Source organism: Bubalus bubalis, chromosome 3 (assembly GCF_019923935.1).
Source record: "Bubalus bubalis isolate 160015118507 breed Murrah chromosome 3, NDDB_SH_1, whole genome shotgun sequence".
In the NCBI taxonomy this organism is placed as follows: Eukaryota; Metazoa; Chordata; class Mammalia; order Artiodactyla; family Bovidae; genus Bubalus; species Bubalus bubalis.
The window spans coordinates 94,017,897-94,038,082 of NC_059159.1; the positions used below are offsets into that span (position 1 = coordinate 94,017,897).

General features: G+C 38.2%; 1 long non-coding RNA gene across 1 annotated transcript; it reads left to right on the forward strand.

The window, feature by feature from the left end:
• Window positions 1–406: 406 nt before the first annotated feature.
• On the forward strand, window positions 407–1,759 carry LOC123332413. The gene is made up of 2 exons (XR_006549205.2): window positions 407–901; window positions 1,335–1,759. It is a non-coding gene; the product is annotated as an uncharacterized LOC123332413 (long non-coding RNA).
• The last annotated feature ends 18,427 nt before the right edge of the window (window positions 1,760–20,186 follow it).

Here is a 20,186-nt window from a genome sequence, read left to right on the forward strand (position 1 = left end):
CATTCTAAGTGTTCATATGTCTCTTTTGGGTTGAAAGTTTACAAGGCTGTTATTCCCAGTGATTTTCTTTCTTTCTTTCTTTCTTTTTTTTTTTTTTTTTTACTGCAAAACACTTTGTTTCCATTTAGTACAAGGCATGGAAGAGGGGTCCAGTGTGGTTAAAAAACTGCCCAGGGCTGCTGCTGCTGCTGCTGCTAAGTTGCTTCAGTAGTGTCCGACTCTGTGCGACCGACCCCATAGAAGGCAGCCCACCAGACTCCCCCGTCCCTGGGATTCTCCAGGCAAGAACACTGCAGTGGGTTGCCATTTCCTTCCCCAATGCATGAAAGTGAAAAGTGAAAGTGAAGTCGCTCAGTCGTGTCCCCTCCTAGTGACCCCTTGGACGGAAGCCTACCAGGCTCCTCTGTCCATGGGATTTTCCAGGCAAGAGTACTGGAGTGGGGTGCCATTGCCTTATCTGGCCTAGGGCTGCAGAGAAGCTTCAGGCAGAATCCCTGAAACCAGAGGGGCGCCTCAAAGGCTGCTGGGTTTTGGAAGCTCTGGGTCAGGCTTGAGGGTGAGCTTTTCAGAGAGATACCCAGCATGGGGGTGACGGTGGGGCTACCAGCCTGCGTAAGTTGATCAGGTGGTCACCATTCTCTTGATGAGTTTCACCTGCTCCCCAGGAAGCAGCTCTCTTGGAAGATGTAGGGCATGCGGCAGGCAGAACCCAGGGCAAGGAGATCCAAAAGGGCGTGGTTCACGTTCTTCACCCCGAGAATGGCAGCTTCCAAAGCATCCTGGTTTTATCCCACTCATCTTGAGAGATTTCTGCACGTCCCAGAAGAGGGCATGGTGATTTTACATTTTCAAGAGTCCCTTGGGACCACAGCATCATGGTGGAAATAGAACCTGGAGAGAGGTAGGTGTAGGAGGCCTGCAGTTTTAGGTTGACCAGGCTAATTCTGACAAAACTGGGAGCTCATGGTTGATCTAATAGAGAGTTACGCTAAAAAAAAAAAAAAAAAAAAAAAAAATGATGTTGCCTGGTTCGGGTGATGGAGGAGAGCTGAGTGATTTGTTCCCAAGATTGCCACTGAAAAAAAAGAATGAAGGGTGGTCAGAGACTGGCGCAAGGGGTGGGGTGGGAGGGGGGGGGCATCCGTGAGTCTGTTCCGTCCAGGCGCTGTTGATGGAAGAGACAGATCTGTGGGACCACCCAGTGCACTGCTGCTATTCTGTTCTTGATTAGTAAACATTAGTGGTTATTTCTATGTGGGAATTTTGTTGACAGGCATCTATTTTATGGGGCTTCCCCACTGGCTAAATGGTAAAGAATATGCCTTCCAATGCAGGAGACATGGATTCTGATCCCTGAGTGGAGAAGATCCCTTGGAGAAGGAAATGGCAACTCAACTCCAGCAGTCTTGCCTTGGAAATCCCATGGACAGAGGAGATTGGTGGGCAAAAGTCCATGGGGTCTCAATGAGTCGGAAACACACACAGATATACCCAGTTTTATTTTTCTTAAATCTTAAAAAATCTTGGATTTCAGAGATTTAATTTAACTGAGCAATTAAGCAGTATAGCTGCAAATGTTAAGACCTGTAAAGTCTTTTTAAGCTCCAGATTACTTTTCAGGATAACAATATCCATTGGGTGACATAATGGAATATAATTTTATCCTGTGGAAAGATGGAACATTATGCACATTCTATTTTTTTACTTTATGGAAGGAGATTGGCACGTTAATTTTTAATAAAACATAGATATAAGACAATAACTTGTGTTTTATTTGAATGTGGGTTTAACTTATTCTGTTTCTTTCATCTTTTTTTTCTTTTGATCTGAGAGAGCCATATATTTAATTTAAGAAAATCATCAAGTTTTATACAAACCAGTCTAGTCCGTCTCTTCCAAAACTGAATTTTCCCCTTCTGAACAGTCCCTCCTTGTGGGTATTTGCTCCTAACATTTTATGCAATTTTGTAATTGAATTTCTAATGTTCACTCTTATCTACTTGTTCATTAAACTTGGCTCTGTGTTCCATCCAGAGACCACCTCATTTAAAGTGGATTAAAAACGTGTATACTTGGCCTAAGCTGGTGTTTTCATAATTCTATTTATTTTAGTAAAAAGGGTAGAATCATAGATTTATAAAAAGTTAAAAGAAACAGGATGTCAAGTTATGGTTCTGCATTTTATACCTCAGCTTTGCTGTATTTTTTCTAAAAGTACCTGAGATTTTCCTGCTTTATTTTTTTAACTGTTTTATTGGCACAAATGACATTCAAAAAGCTGTGTATATTTAATGTATACAATTTGATGAATTTGGAGGTAAATATGCACCCATGAAACTATCATCACAAACCATACCATAAATATGTCCATCATGTCCCCAAATTTCCTATTTATTATTAAATTTTTGTGATAAAAGCATTTAACATAGGAGCTATCCTCTTAGCAGATCTTTAAGTATTCAGTACATTACTGTTAGCCATATGTGCTAGTTACAGTGGGCTTATTCATTTGTGTAACTGACACTTTATACCTTTTGACTAGTAGCTTTTTTGGTTTTAGCTATAAGAATCATAGCTTTTTCATAATATTGTGTGATTCATAACATGATAAATATATTTGGAAAGTCATGGAATATTCCTCAGCATTACTAGAAAAAGCAGTATAAACTTGTGTTACTTTATTGGCTTTGATTATAATTAATATATTGTATATATAAAACATATATTTGGGCTGGTTTTGGACACAGGTGTTTGAATTTTTTTCCAACATTAAATTTCTTATAAGAATGAGCTTCAACTCTGAAAAATGCTAACTTTATGATCTGCTCTGAGAAATGCTTGCCATTGGCAATGAAAACTGTGAAATCTGACAGCCTCACCCGATGTGAATTTGGACAGAATTTTTTATTTGATTTAGCCCTCATGGATGCAAACCCATTGAAATAGGTTCCAAAATAGTGATTTTTATCACATCTTGAACATAGTGTAATTCAGCTGAAACCACCCACCTCCACCTTTGCACAATTTTCATTCAAATTCATATATAGGCTCAATGTTGCTTGAAAACTAGTTCTTGGTTTTACTGTAAGTTCATGATCTTGGAAAACAAAAATTAAATTCATGCAATTGGTGTTAGCTTCAACTTGGAAGCCAAGTCCATATTTACGCAAGTTCCTCATTTCCCTGGAAATACTCTATTCTGCTTCCTGGCTGGAATTTCTGAGGAGGCAATGTAATTTAGTTGTTAAAAATTGAGAGATTGCTACGGTAAATAAAAAATGGACTTTAATTTGTAATAGTTGTTGTTCAAGCACTAAGTTGTGTCCAATTCTTTGTGACCCCATGAACTGTAGCATACCAGGCTTTCCCATCCTTCACTATCTCCTGGAGTGTGCTCAAATTCATGTCCATTGAGTTAGTGATGCCATCCAACTGTCTCATCCACCACTGCCCCCTTCTCCTCCTTCCCTCAGTCTTTCCCAGCATCAGGGTCTTTTTCCAGTGAGTTGGCTCTTCGCATCAGGTGGCCAGAGTATTAGAGCTTCAGCTTCTGCATCAGTCCTTTCAGTGAATATGGAGGGTTGATTTCTTTTAGGATTGATTGGTTTGATCTCCTTGCTATCTAAGGGAATCTTAAGAGTCTTCTCCAGCACCACAGTTTGAAAGCACCAGTTCTTCAGTGCTCAGCCTTCTTAATGGTCCAAGTCTCGCATCCATACATGACCACTGGAAAAACCATAGCTTTGACGATATGGACCTTTGTCGGCAAAATGATGTCTCTGCTTTTTAATATGCTGTCTAGGTTTGTCATAGCTTTTCTTCCAAGGAGCAAGCTTCTTTTAATTTCATGGCGACAGTCACTGTCCACAGTGATTTTGAAGCCCAAGAAAATAAAATCTGTCACTGTTTGTACTTTTCCCCATCTATTTGCCATGAAGTGATGGGACTGGATGCCATGATCTTCATGTTTTGAATGTTGAGTTTTAAGCCAGGTTTTTCCCTCTACTCTTTCACACTCATCAAGAGACTCTTTAGTTTCTCTTCACTTTCTGCTGTTAGAGTGGTATCATCTGCATATCTGAGGTTGTTGATATTTCTCTCAGCAATCTTGATTACAGCTTGTGATTCATCCAACCTGGCATTTTGCTTGATGTACTCTGCGTATAAGGGACTTCCCTGGTGGCTCAGACGGTAAAGCGTCTGCCTGCAATGCAGGAGACCCGAGTTCAGTCCCTAAGTCGAGAAGATCCCCTGGAGAAGGAAATGGCAACCCACTCCAGTACTCTTGACAGGAAAACTCTACGGACAGAGGAGCCTTGTAGGCTACAGTCCATGGGGTCGCAAAGAGTCAGGCAATACTGAGTGACTTCATTCACTCATTCACTCACTCTGCATATAAATTAAGTGGGGTGACAATATACAACCTTGATGTATTCCTTTCCCAATTTTGAACCTGTCAGTTGTTCCATGTCCAGTTCTAACTGTTGCTTCTTGACCTGCCTACAGGTTTCTTGGGAGAAAGGTAAGGTGGTCTGGTATTGGCATCTTTTTCAAAATTTTCCACAGCTTGTTGTGATCCACACAAATGCTTTAGTGTAGTCAATGAAGCAGAAGTAGATGTTTTTCTGGAATTCCCTTACTTTTTCTATGATCCAGCAGATGTTGGCAGTTTGATCTCTGATTTCTCTGCCTTTTCTAAATCCAGCTTGTCCATCTGGAAGTTCTCAGTTCATGGACTGTTGAAGCCTAGCTTGCAGTATTTTGAGCATTACCTTGCTGGCGTGTGAAATGAGCACAGTTGTACAGTAGTTTGAACTTTCTTTAGCATTGCCTTTTTTGAAATTTTTGCCTGGGGAATCCCATGGACAGAGAAGACAGGCAGACTACGATCCATAGGGTTGCAAAGAGTTGGGCATGACTGATCAACTTACATGCACGCAGCACCTTGTACGTATAGTTCTATGTATTCCTGCCAAATTTTTTAAATCTCTTCTGTTTCTAGTACATATTCATATAACTTAGTTCTAATTTTAGGTCTTCTGAATTATAAGAACTGATCCAGTAGGAAGCATGCAACAGCAATATAAACAGCAGCAAACAGAAATCAGTCAATGAAGGTCCAATAACCCAGGAGTGTTCTGTTCCTGTATTTCCATTTAAAATTGTACAACTATTACAAAAATGCATGGGAAATAATTTATATGATTAAATTCTATTTACCACATTAATAAAGACTTGATGTTACAAAATTAACAGTAAATGATCAGCTTCCCAAATTTTATGAACTGTAAAGCTGTTTTACTGAAGCAACAATGGACCCTTTAATTTTAAATTTTGTTGAAGTATAGTTGATTTAGAAAGTTGTGTGTTTTCAGGTGTACAGCAAAGTGATTGAGTTATTCATATACCCATTCTTGTTTAGACTATTTTCTCCTATAGGTCATCACAGAATATTGAATACAGTTCACTGTGCTGTGTAGTATTTATCTTAGTGTTTGTCTATTTATCCCAAGATCCTGATTTTTCCCTCTCCCCACATTTCCCCTTTGGTAATTGGAATTTTATTTTCAATATCTGTAAATCTGTTTCTATTTTTTAAATAAGTTCATTTGTATCATTTTTGAATTAGATTTCACACCAGTGATATCATATAATTGTCTTTCTCTGTCTTCATGTAGAATGGTAATCTCTAGGTTTAGCCATGTTGCTGCAAATGACATTATTTCATTCTTTTTTAATGGCTGAGTAATATTCCATTGCATATATGTACATGTTCTTTATCAATTGCTCTGTCAGCGGACATTTAGGTTGCTTCCATGACTTGGCTATTGTAAATAGTCCTGCAGTGAACATTGGGGTGCATGTATCATTTCGGACTATGGTTTTCTCTTACAGTTTGCTGAATCATGGTAGCTCTTGGAGAAGGAAATGGCACCCCACTCCAGTATTCTTGCCTAGAGAATCCTGTGGACAGAGGAGCCTGGTGGGCTGCTGTACATAGGATTGCACAGAGTCAGACATGACCAAAGCGACTTAGCATGCATGCATTGGAGAAGGAAATGGCAACCCACTCCAGTATTCTTGCTTGGAGAATCCCAGGGAAAGAGGAGCCTGGTGGGCTGCCATCTATGGGGTCGCAGAGTCAGACATGACTAAAGCAACTTAGCAGCAGCAGCAGCAGCAGCAGCAGCAGCAGCAGCATGGTATCTCTATTTTAGTTTTTAAAGGAAATTCCATACTGTTGTGTCTGTACCTATTTACATTTCTACCAACAGTGTAGGAGGGTTTCCTTTTATCCACACACTCTCTGGTATATATTGCTTGTGAACTTTTTGATGACAGCCATTCTGACTGGTGTTCATTTGGACTTATGCTGAAGCTTCAATACTTTGGCCACCTGATTTGAAGAGCTGACTCATTAGAAAAGATCCCGTTGCTGAGAAAGATTGAAGGAAAAAGGAGAAGGTGGACGGAACAGAGGATGAGATGGTTAGGTAGCATCACCCACTCAGTGGACATGAATCTGAGCAAACTCTTGGAGTTAGTGAAGAACAGGGGAGCATGGTGTGCTGCAGTTCATGGAGTTGCAAAGAATGAATTAGCGACCGAACAACTACAAATTCTGACTGGTGTGAGGTGATAACTCATGTAGTTTTAACTTGCATTTCTCTGGTAATTAGTGACATTGAGCATCTTTGCATGTGCTTTTTGGCCATCTGTATGTCTTTGGAGAAATGTCTATTTAGATCCTCTGCCCTTGTGTCCAGAGAAGGCAATGGCACCCCACTCCAGTACTCTTGCCTGGAAAATCCCATGGATGGAGGAGCCTAGTAGGCTGCAGTCCATGGGGTCGCTAAGTGTAGGACACGACTGAGCGACTTCACTTTCACTTTTCACTTTCATGCATTGGAGAAGGAATGGCAACCCACTCCAGTATTCTTGCCTGGAGAATCCCAGGGATAGGGGGAGCCTGGTGGGCTGCTGTCTATGGGGTCTCACAGAGTCGGACACGACTGAAGCGACTTAGCAATAGTAGCAGCAGCAGCCCTTGTGTCAGGAGATTAATTGCTTGCTTTGTTTAAAAATATTTTCTACCATTTTCTGGGTTGTCTTTTCATATTATTTATGGTTTCCTTTGCTGTGCAGAAGCTTTTAGTTTAATTAGGTCCCATTTGTTTAATTTTTGTCTTTATTTTCATTACTTTAGGAGGTGAATCAAAAAGATATTGCAGCAATAAATGTCAAAGTGTCTTCTGCCTGTGTTTTTCTCCAAGAGTTTTTAGTATGTGGCATTTCATTTGGTCTTTTGTCCATTTTGAGTTTATTTTTGTGTATGATGTTAGAGAATGTTCTAATTTCCTTCTTTTTCATGTAACTGTCCAGTTTTCCCAGCACCACTTGCTGAAGAGATTGTCTTTTCTCCATTGAATATTCTTGCCTCTTTTGTTGTAGATCAATTGACCTTATGTGCATGGGTTCATTTCTAGATTTTCTATCCTGTTCCATTGACCTATATTTCTCTTTTTGTGCCATTGCTAGAGTGTTTTGATGACTGGAGCTTTATAGTATTGTGTCAAGTCAGAAAATCTGATTCCTCCAGCTCTGTTTTTCTTCTGCAAGATTGTTTTAGGTTATTAGAAGGTTTTTTTTTTTTTAATCTCCATACAAATTAAAAATTTTTTTGTCCTAGTTCTATGAAAAATGCCATTGGTTTTTTCATAGAGATTGCATTGAATCTGTAGATTGCCTTGGGTATTACAGTCATTTTCACAGTACTGATTCTTCTAGTGCAAGCACATGCTATATCTTTCCATCTATTTGTATCATTTTCAGATTCTTTCATCAGCATCTTACAGTTTTCCGAGTACAGGTCTTTTGCCTCCTTAGGTAGATTTATTCCTAGGTATTCTTTTTGATGAGATGATAAATGGGATTGTTTCCTTAATTTCTATTTCTGCTCTTTCTTTGTTAGTATACAGGAATGCAAAATATTTTTATGTATTAATTTTGTATTCTGTGTGCATGCTTGCGTGCCCAGTTGCTTCAGTCATGTCTGATTCTTTGCAGCCCTGTGGACTGTAGCCCACCAGGCTCCTGTGTCCATGGGATTCTCCAGGCAAAAATACTGGAGTGGGTTGCCATTTTACCCAATTCATTGATGAGATGTAGTGTTTTCTGGTAGCATCTTAGGATTTTCTATGTACATTGTCATATCATCTGCAGTGACAATTTCACTTCTTTTCCAATCTGTATTCCTTTTATTTCTTTTTCGTCTCTGATTGCCATGCCTCGGACTTGAATGCCTCAACTATATTGAATAAAGTGGCAGCAATGGACATGTTTGCCTTGTTACCAATCATAGAGAGACTGCTTTCAGATTTTCACCATTGAAAATGATGTTATCTGTGTTTTTTTCATATATGGTCTTTATTATATTGAGACAGATTCCATTTCCATTTTCTGGAGAGGTTTTTTTTTTTTTTTTAAATCTTAAATGTGTTTGAATTTTTTCAATAGCTTTTTCTGCATCTATTGAGTTGACCATATGGTTTTTATTCTTCAGTTTAGTGTAGTGTATCACACTGATTGATTTGTGAATATTGAAGAATCCTTGCATCCCTGGGATACATTCCACTTGATCATGGTGTATGATCCTTTTAATGTATTGTTGGATTGGTTTGCTAGTATTTTGAGGATTTTTGTGTCTCTGTTCATCAGTAATATTGACCTGTAATTTTCTTTTTTTGTGGTATCTTTGTCTGGTTTTGGTATTCAGGTGATGGTGGCCTCATAGAATGAGCTTGGAAGTGTCTTTCTTTTCTCTGCAATTTTAAAAAGAGTTTCATAATGATAGGTGTTAACTCTTATTTAAATGTTTGATAGAATTCACCAGTGAAGTTACCTAGTCCAGGATTTTTATTTTTTCTGAATTCTATTCATCTCAGTTGCAATTTCAGTACTTGCAGTTGGTCTATTCATATTTTCCATTTTGTCCTGGTTCAGTCTTGGAAGTTTTTCCCTTTCTAGGAAATTATGCATTTCTTCTAGGTTGTCCATTTTATTGGCATATAGTTGTTTGCAATAGTCCCTTGTGATGCTTTGTATTTCTGTGGTTTTTGTTGTACTTTCTCCTGTTTCTTTATTATTATTATTATTGATTTGAGCCCTCTCAGTTTTTTCTTAATAAGTCTAGCTAAAGGTTTTTCAATTTTGTTTATCTTCTCAAAGAACCAGCTCTTAGTTTCATTGATCTTTTCTATTAATACTGTTTTCTTAATCTCTGTTTTATTTCTGCTCTGATCTTTATGATTTCTTTCCATCTCCTGACTTTGGGTTCTTTGTTCCTCTTTCTTTACTTGCCTTAGATATAAGGTGAGCTTGTTTATTTGAGATTTTTCTTGTTTCCTGAAGTAAGATTGTATTGCTATAAACTTCCCTCTTAGGTGTGATCCATCACACTCACCTAGAGCCAGACATCCTAGAATGTGAAGTCAGGTGGGCCTTAGGAAGCATCACTATGAACAAAGCTAGTAGAGGTGATGGAATTCCAGTGGAGCTATTTCAAATCCTGAAAGATAATGCTGTGAAAGAGCTGCACTCAATAGGCCAGCAAATTTGGAAAACTCAGCAGTGGCCACAGGACTGGAAAAGGTCAGTTTTCATTCCAATCTCAAAGAAAGGCACTGCCAAAAAATGCTCAAACTACCGCACAATTGCACTCACCTCACATGATAGTAAAGTAATGCTCAAAATTCTCCAAGCCAGGCTTCAGCAATATGTGAACCGTGAACTTCAAGATGTTCAAGCTTGTTTAAGAAAAGGCAGAGGAAGCAGAGATCAAATTGCCAACACGTGCTGGATCATGGGAAAAGCAAGAGAGTTCCAGAAAAACATCTATTTCTGCTTTATTGACTATGCCAAAGCCTTTGACTGTGTGGATCACAATAAACTGTGGAAAATTCTGAAAGAGATGGGAATACCAGACCATCTGACCTGCCTCTTGAGAAACCTATATGCAGGTCAGGAAGCAAGAGTTAGAACTGGACATGGAACAACAGACTGGTTCCAATAGGAAAAGGAGTACATCAAGGCTGTATATTGTCACCCTCCTTATTTAACTTATATGCAGAGTACATCATGAGAAACACTGGGCTGGAAGAAGCACAAGCTGGAATCAAGATTGCTGGGAGAAATATCAATAACCTCAGCTATGCAGATGACACCACCCTTATGGCAAAAAGTGAAGAAGAACTAAAGAGCCTCTTGATGAAAGTGAAAGAGGAGAGTGAAAAAGTTGGCTTAAAGCTCAACATTCAGAAAACTAAGATCATGACATCCGGTCCTATCACTTCATGGCAAATAGATGGTGAAACAGTGGACACAGTGGCTGACTTTGTTTTTCTGGGCTCCAAAATCACGGCCGATGGTGATTGCAGCCGTGAAACTAAAAGACGCTTGCTCCTTGGAAGTAAAGTTATGACTAACCTAGACAGCATAGTAAAAAGCAGAGACATTACTTTGCCAACAAAGTCTATCTAGTCAAGGCTATGGTTTTTCCAGTAGTCATGTATGGATGTGAGAGTTGGACGATGAAGAAAGCTGAGCACTGAAGAATTGATGCTTTTGAACTGTGGTGTTGGAGAAGACTCTTGAGAGTCCCTTGGACTGCAAGGAGATCCAGCCAGTCCATCCTAAAGGAGATCAGTCCTGGGTGTTCATTGGAGGGACTGATGTTGAAGCTGAAACTCTAATACTTTCGCCCCTGATGTGGAGAGCTGACTCATTTGAAAAGACCCTGATGCTGGGAAAGATTGAGGGCTGGAGGAGAGGGGGAGGACAGAGGATAAGATGGTTTGATGGCATCACGGACACAATGGACATGGGTTTGGGTAGACTCCAGGAGGTGGTGATGGACAGGGAGGCCTGGCATACTGCGGTTCATGGGGTCGCAAATAGTCGGACACGATTGAGCGACTGAACTGTACTGAACTGATGGACTTAGAGTTGCTTTTGCTGCATCCCTGAGGTTTTAGACTGTTGTGTTTTTGTTTTCATGTGTCTAGGTATCTTTTTATTTGCTTTTTGATTCCTTTAGTCATCCATTGGTTGTTTAGTAACATATTGTTTAACATCTATGTGTTTGTATTTTTTACAGTTTTTTTCCCTGTAACTGATTTCTAATCTCATAGCATTGTGATTGGAAAATATGTTTGATATAGATTCAGTTTTCTTAAATTTATCAAGGCTTGATTTGTGGCCCAAAATGTGATCTATCCTGGAAAATGTTTCATGTGCATTTGAGAAAAAAGTGTATCCTGTTGCTTTAGAATGGAATGTTCCATACATATCCATTAAGTTCACTTGGCGAAATGTATCATTTAAGGCCTGCGTTTCCTTATTGAGTTTCTGTCTGGATACTCTGTCCATTGATGAAAGCAAGGTGTTAAAATCCCCCACTATTACTGTGTTGCTGTCTATTTCTTCTTTTATGGATGTTAGCATTTGCCTTACATAGTAAGGTACTCTTATGTTGGGTACATATGTATTTATAATTGTTATGTCTTTTTCTTGGATTGACTCCTTGAACATTATGTCATAACTTTCTTTGTGTCTTGTAATGTTCTTTAAAGTCTGTTTTGCTCGATAAATCCACTTCAACTTTATTTGATCTCTATTTGCATGGAATACCTTTCTCCATTCCCTTACTTTCTATCTTTATGTGTCCCTGCATCTAAATGGGTCTCTTCTAGACAGCATGTATATGGCTTTTACGTTTATATTCATTTAGCCAGTCTGTATCTTTTGGTTGGAGCATTTAATCTATTTGCATTTAAAGTAATTATTGATATGGATGTTCTTCTTGCCAGTCTGTTGTTTTGGATTTATTTTCTAGGTCTTTCTTCTTACCTTCCTCTTTTGTTTTCTTGTGATTTGATGTCTATTTTTAGTGATGTATTTGGATTGCTTTTTCTTTTTTGTGTATCTGAAGGAAAGTTACACGGCTCAAAATAGCCTGGAGTTAAAACGCTGCTCCGGGTCCTCCCCACCATTCTATGCAAAACAAAGAACTCTCTCACAGGAAGAAAAATAATGCACATTAAGGTTCATTACACCCAGCTCCCAGCCTCTGGCAGATCTCCCAAACTCCTTGCCCCAGCTATTTAAGAGATAACTACTCAGAACAACCTTGGAGAAGAACACACCCCCTTAAGACAGTACAGCTCCATATATATGCCTATATATACTTACTCTTTTCTTGGGTTAGTGCAGCAGCTCACTAATCTGACTGCTGCTCCTTTTTGCCTCATTAAGGTGATCTGTTGCTGTAAAGTGCCCGTCTCATTCTTTTTCTGAACCTCACCTTCTCTAACTTCCTTACCCTACAGTATCTGTTGTAGATTTTTGGTTTGTGGTCCCTATGAGATTTTAATTTTTCAGTCTACATATATATGTATGAGGGTTTTAAGTTGCATTGCCAGTATCTTGCATTTGTACTCTCCTCTTCTCATTAATGTTTTTGAACTGTGGTGTTGAAGAAGACTCTTGAGAATCCCTTGGATTGCAAGAAGATCCAACCAGTCCATCCTAAAGGAAATCAGTCCTGGGTGTTCATTGGAAGGACTGATGTTGAAGCTGAAACTCCAATATTTTGGCCACCTGATGTGAAGAGCTGACTCATTTGAAAAGACCCTGATGCTGGGAGGGATTGAGGGCAGGAGGAGAAGGGGACGACAGAGGATGAGATGGCTGGATGGCATCACCAACTCAATGGACATGAGTTTGGGTAAACTCCAGGAGTTGGTGACGGACAGGGAGGCCTGATGTGCTGTGGTTCATGGGGTCACAAAGAGTCGGACACATCTGAGCGACTGAACTGAACTCATTATTGCTGATTTTGATATCATATTTGTTTGTGAATCTATTCCTACCTTTACGTTTGCTTTTCCTGGTAAGCTTTCACATTTGTAATTTTCTTGATTCTAATTGTGGCCTTTTCTTTTCCACCTAGAGAGGTTCATTTAGGATTTGTTGTAACCCTGGTTTGATGGTGCTGAATTTCCTTGGCTTTTTGCTTATCTGTAAAACTTCTGGTTTCTCCTCTAAATCTGAACAATGGACTCTCTTAATTTGTTACTGAAATAGTATCATTGAATGGGTGTTCCTTGAAGGATGTTGGTGAGATACTAATTGACATACACTTAAGAACTTCTTGGCAGAGAAGGCAATGGCACCCCACTCCAGTACTCTTGCCTGGAAAATCCCATAGATGGAGGAGCCTGGTGGGCTGCAGTCCATGGGGTTGCTAAGTGTAGGACACGACTGAGCGACTTCACTTTCACTTTTCACTTTCATGCACTGGAGAAGGAAATGGCAACCCACTCCAGTATTCTTGCCTGGAGAATCCCTGGGATGGGGGAGCCTGGTGGGCTGCCATCTATGGGGTCGCACAGAGTCGGACATGACTGAAGAGACTTAGCAGCAGCAGCAGCAAGAACTTCTTGGAGGGCGGGGGGCAGCAAAACCTCTGAAAGAATAAATAAATAAATCATGGAGCAATTATTGGAGGTTTTTCTCCCTGTTTGTTCTTTCTCAGTTTAATGCTCACAGGTGATTATCTTTGGCTCACTCCTGGCTTTCAGGATTGAGAAGAGGCTGAAGTTTCTGGAACAAGGGAGATTATTAGAATACATGTATAAATCTCTGGCTTTTAAAAATCTCACTCATGTGTTTGGTTATCAGTGCATTATGTTCATACCAATACTAAATTGAGTGGTTTTGTCATAATGAAGAAAATGGACATGTAAAACATATTTTGGAAGAAAAAATAATGAGACCCATATGATTTCAATCTTCAGTGAAAATAACCAATTTATAGAATAATATATTTTTAATCTAGTTTACATCTCCTCTCATATGCAAATTCCCTTGAAAATTGTGTTTTATACTTTTGTTAGCTACTATATATCTCAGCTATTATTGATAAAAAAAAAACCATATGATCCTGTTGGTATCTATACAACAGTCCCAATCAATTTGAAATACAAATAGAATATAACTACATAAAATATAATTTCGTTCATAGTACATACCTCAGTAAGAGTACCTTTCTATCACAGTTCATGTTCTTATTTTCATGTATTAAGTATTTAAGTTACAAAAATAATACTGGGATGAACCAGAGGGATGAGATGGGGAGGGAGGTGGGAGGAGGGTTCAGGATGGGGAACACATGTACACCTATGGCAGATTCAAGTCAATGTATGGAAAAACCAATACAATATTGTAAAGTAAAATATAAATTAATTAATTAAAAATAATAATAATACATCTTTTGTCAAAAGCCAAACTATAAAGATATGTACTTGAAAAAGGTATTGCAGTATACACAAGGCAATTATTTTTTTAATTCTTCCATCTTTGTGCTAATATAAATAAGTTAAAAACATATTTCTTTTTTTTAAACAAAATATGGTCATGCAATATGCTTTATTTTACAACTTGATTTTCATGAATATTATTCTTTCTGTAGATAAATGTTCCATAATTTACTCAATCTTCCTTTACTAGTGGGCATTTGTGTTTTTCTCTTTTCTATTTTTTTCCTACATCCTCTCCCTGTTAATAATGTGCAGATAAATGTTTATGTACAAATGTTCTTACATAGAACTATATTTCATTAGAATTCACTAAATCAAATTTCTAGTTTGGAGGATATGCACATTTTAAATTTTAGGATCTTCTGAAATGTTACTTTTATATAATACATTGCATTTTAATTTTTGTTTTGCTTTATATGACTGTTTCCTTCACTAAGCTGAGCTCCTAGAGGGCAGGAACTCTTTCCTGTTTGGCAGTGTTTTTGGTTATTAATACTTAACATTTTATTCTGAAAATAAAAGACTGGACTATTTAGCTATATTAATATGACTGCTTGCATTCCCTACCCTCTTATAGTCCATCTTAACGCTAAACACCTTCCCTGGGAATGAAGCCATCTTTTACTTCCACCCTTCCTCAATACTAACAGTCCTGATAGTGTGTCACAGATCAATAATTTGTTAAATGCTACCTTATAATCTTGGCTGATTCTCTAGTATCTTAGTTATATTGAATTTCCATTTAGATGATGAGCAACTGGGTGCCATGAGTGTAATATCATACATATGTATATGTGTTTATGTATTTTAAATACTACATATATAATGTATGTGTTATAATGTATACTAAATATGTGTATAACAAAGTACAATTTTTAGTACTTTTTATATGCACCTTAAATATATTTTATATGCTAATTATATGGACTAAGTTTATGTATTCAAAGACTTGTGAATCTACATTGACCACATTCTCTAAATGATCGTTCTGTTCATTGTGTATTGGAGGCACACGTAAATGTATAAGGTAGTGGCCTCCAAACTTGGCTGTACATTAGAATCAAGTGAAGTGGAGGGCTCTTGAAAATGCTTAGATCCCATCTGTTAGCATTAGAGTCTGGGAGGGCAGACTGAGAACCTAGGCAATTGTGTTCTTAAAATTTCACCAGATAATTCTCATGCACAGTGAGAGTTAAGGCCCATGATTTTTTTTTTTTTAAACTAAGAGCATTGTCTCTTTCTTAAAGTTGCATTTTTGTAGCCCTGATATACAAATGTGGGAACTTTTATCCAGATGGAGAGTCAAAGTTTGTATTGTATACAGTGCAAACACAAGTGATCTTACGGGAAGTGAAGATAAGATGGAAACAGAGCAAGTTTCAAAGATGAGATTTGATTAACATTCTTGAAAATAGGTAGAACTGAAGCGGTCTAGGGATGTTTTCATCTTTTTAATTGAGATATAATTGACACTGTATTAGTTTTAGGTGTACAAATTAATGACTTGATATATGTCTATATTGTGAAATGATTATCACAATAAGTTTAGTTAATATTTGTTGCCACACATCTGTTCAGTTTAGTCGCTCAGTCGTGTCTGACTCCTTGTGATCCCATGGACTGCAGCACACCAGGCCTCCCTGTCCATCACCAACACCTGGAGTCGACTCAAACTCACATCCATTGAGTTGGTGATGCTATCCAACCATCTCATCCTCTGTCGTCCCCTTCCCCTCCTGTCTTCAATCTTTCCCAGCATCAGGGTCTTTTCCAATGAGTCAGTTCTTCACATCAAGTGGCCAAAGTATTGGAGTTTCAACTTCAGCATCAGTCCTTCCAATGAAAACCCAGGACTGATCTCCTTGCTGGTTGGATCTCCTTGCTGTCCAAGGGACTCTCAGAGTCTTCTCCAACACTACAGTTCAAAAGCATAAATTCTTCAGTGCTCAGCTTTCTTTATAGTCCAACTCTCACATCCATACATGATTACTGGAAAAACCATAGCCTTGACTAGATGGACCTTTGTTGGCAAAGTAATGTCTCTGCTTTTTAATATGCTGTCTAGGTTTGTGGTCTTTAGTGACACAATTTTGATGAGTCTAGCCAGCTGTATTGAAAAATTATGATTAGAGTCAGAATTTAGGGAAAACAGTAAATAAATGGTATGATGCTCTGTGGATGTTTTCATTTTAAGTTGGGGATTTTGATTCAGTTTTGTCTCTGATCTTGAAAAGAGTGACATATTCAAAAGCACTAAATCATTCCTTCAAGAATTATTTCTCAAAGGATAAGCAGGAAAGAATCTAAGATATGCCTTTTCTACTAACAATATAAGTAAATTAGATTAACTCAAAATCAGAGAGAGTATGGGAAAGTGAAATTAGTGCAGTTTGAAAGAGGTGACTCAGGCTCAATATCCAATCTGCTGTCACTTGGTAAGTACTTCATTTTGGATAAGTTGTTTGGCTTCACTTTTCCCATCTGTATATGGTGGAATTGTCCCTATTCTTCTTATGCTCTGGGGTCATCATTATGGTCAAAGGAGATAATTATGTGAAAGTGCTTCATGGACTGTCAAGCACCATATAAGTAAGCATGATTCTGCCTCTTTGCCAATGTGATGAAAAAATATCTCCAGAAAGGTCTTCGATTTCCTGATATTTCACCAAGTGTACATTTACTGTCCAGAGGATCATGCAAATATTCCTTATTATTTATTTCTGACTGCCTTGCAGTGAAAGACTTACCTTTATCCTTTTGACAGACTCCCTGCCCCCACTACCCTTCTGATGTGCTTTCATTCTTTTAGGTTATATATTCAAGTTCTGTTTCCTCAGCAAGTTTTATCTTCAGGATAAAATGCTATAAAACAATTATATCCTTACTAATATATCAGTACAGACAGCTTGTCATTGTACAACTTGATGTCAGTATGCTAAAAAATTGTATCCCCATGAGGGGCAAATGTGAGGCAGGATGGACCTGAGAACTCTGTTCTGGCTGGAAGCCATTATTATTAATAAATGTAAAGTAAGCAGGTAATTTGTTAAGGTATTCCAACTAGAATCATGCTTTGGTTCCAGTTATGAGAAACAGAGCATGAGAAAGTAAACTTGCTGGCATTGTTACTTTTCTTGGTCTTACTGTTGAAATATCCCCTATCTTACCATTTAGAAAAAAGATTTTTGGAAATTGCTGATTATTATGATCCAGAGTAAAGCAGAGATGGAGTTATAGAAATTTATGTCAGCACATCCTGGACTAAAAGCAGAATCAGAAGACAAAGTGCTCTGTTAGATTACACTGTGTAGCTACCAAATGTCTTTCGAGGCTGGTGTTCCAAGGAAACAGGCAAAAGTCATATTAATTTAAATAAAGTTTATCTAAAAAGAAAGGAAGAGTTACATAATTATGAGATCAATTGTTTCAGTATTTTGCCAACGGAAACATTTTCTGCCTAGAATGAATTCCCTAATGTTCATTTTAACTTCAATGACTCAAGTAATGTTTTTTATACTTCTCAGATAATTGAAGAGCAATATGAAAATAATCACATGTTATTGCTTATTCAAAACTGGCAAATATATTGTTCCTAGAAGGCTGTTACTATGCAAATCCCTTTTCCACAAGGCAACCAGACACTCAATTCTTTTTTGCTGCTATTAAAGTAGTGTGTAATGCATATAACTTACAGGGAAAAAAGAAATAGAGGCGGTAGAAGTATTGAAAACGTCTTTAAAAATATATAAAGATGTGTTGTAAACTGAAATTGAGCCATCATTAGATTATATTTGAAAATATCAGAAAAATGTTTGTCATCTACAACTCAAATTTCCTATTGACTACTAAATAGAGCCCAGACTCCTTCCTCTGTTACTCATAGTCCTTCACACTTTGATCCAACTTCCTTGTCACTTATACACACTATACTGCTGGCATATTTAACTTATACCTTTTCATTTTTTTTTATTCTAGTCAAATTGAACTATTCATTCTTGCTCATTAAAAAAACTCAGAATGACCATCATTAAAAACTCTACAAATAGTAACTGCTGGAGAGGCTGTGGAGAAAAAGGAACCCTCCTACGCTGCTGGCAGGAATGTAAACTGGTACATTCACTATGGAAAACAGCATCAGTTCAGTTCAGTTCAGGCTCTCAGTCGTGTCCGACTCTTTGCGACCCCATGAATCGCAGCACGCCAGGCCTCCCTGTCCATCACCAACTCCCAGAGTTTACTCAGCCTCATGTCCATAGAGTCAGTGATGCCATCCAGCCATCTCATCCTCTGTCGTCCCCTTCTCCTCCTGCCCCCAATCCCTCCCAGCATCAGAGTCTTTTCCAATGAGTCAACTCTTCTCATGAGGTGGCCAAAGTACTGGAGTTTCAGCTTTAGCATCATTCCTTCCAAAGAAATCCCAGCATGGAGGTTCCTTAAAAAAAGACTTAAAATAGAGTTACCATATGATCCATCTTTCCCACTCCTGGACATATATCTGGGGACAGCTCTAATTCGAAAAGATACATGCACCCCTCTGTTTATAGTAACACTATTTAGAGTAGCCAAGACATGGAAGCAACCTAAATGTCCACTCACAAAGGAATGAGTAAAGAAGATGTGATATATCCATACAATGAAATACTACTCAGCCATAAAAAAGAACAAAATAGAATGAAATAATACCATTTGCAACCACATGAATGGACCTGGAGATTATCAGGCTAAGTAATCCAGAGAAAAACAAATGTTATATCATATCATTTATATGGGAAATCTAAAACATGATACAAATGAACTTATTTGCAAAACAGAAACAGACTCATAGACAGAAAACAAGTTTATAGTTACCGAAGAGCAAAGGGGAAGGGGAGGGACAAATGAGTTCATTATATATAAAATAGATAAACAGAAAGGTCGTACTATATAGCACAGGAAACTATATTCAGTATCTTAAACTATCACGGAAAAGAATATGACAGAATGTATATATATGTGTATACACACCTGATAACTGAAGCAGTTTGCTGTACACCTGAAACTAACCCAACATTGTAACTCAATTTAATTCATACTTCGATTTTTAAAAGTATGCTTTTCTACATCTATGCTACATTATCCTTTACTTACAAAGCTCCCATATTCCATTCTTAGCTTTCATGATACTTTAATTGTGCCTGTTACAGGGAGCATAGTAGCTGTAGTGGTGATTTATTACCCATATCTGTTAATATCTCCTCCCCCTCCTTCCACACAGCTCTCATTTGCTTAGCTGTGTGATGTCTTAGGTAAAAACATCTCACGGTGAGTCCATTTTCAGCATTCTCTACCTAAGGAATTTGCAAGCCCATGCTTCGGCTTCTGTTTGAACAAGGATACAGACTGGGCTCTCTTGCCTCATTCAGAGCAATTTAGAATGTCTGTTCCAGCTCCAGGGCTCCCTGAGGGAGTGGATGAGGTCTCTTGCAACTGCATTGCAGTTCAGCCTTTCCTCTCTATTTAGTCCTGCTTCTCTCATTCCTTTACAGATAGTGTTCCTGAGAGAATTCCAAGAAATGACACACATGCAAATTTCTATTTCAGAACCCACTTTCTGGGGGAACTTCACATAGACATTTGGCACCAGAAGTTGTTTGAAGAAACATATTCTAAAATCACATTTTGACTGGATTGCCCACTGGTTGGCTGAAAGTGAAAACCGTATCACCTGTGCTGAACCAATTTTTATCAGTGCTGAAAAGCGATGGGATTCAAGTGGAAATGAATGCCGTGGCAGGTGAAATTGGTTTGGGGCTAGTATTTATAAGGACT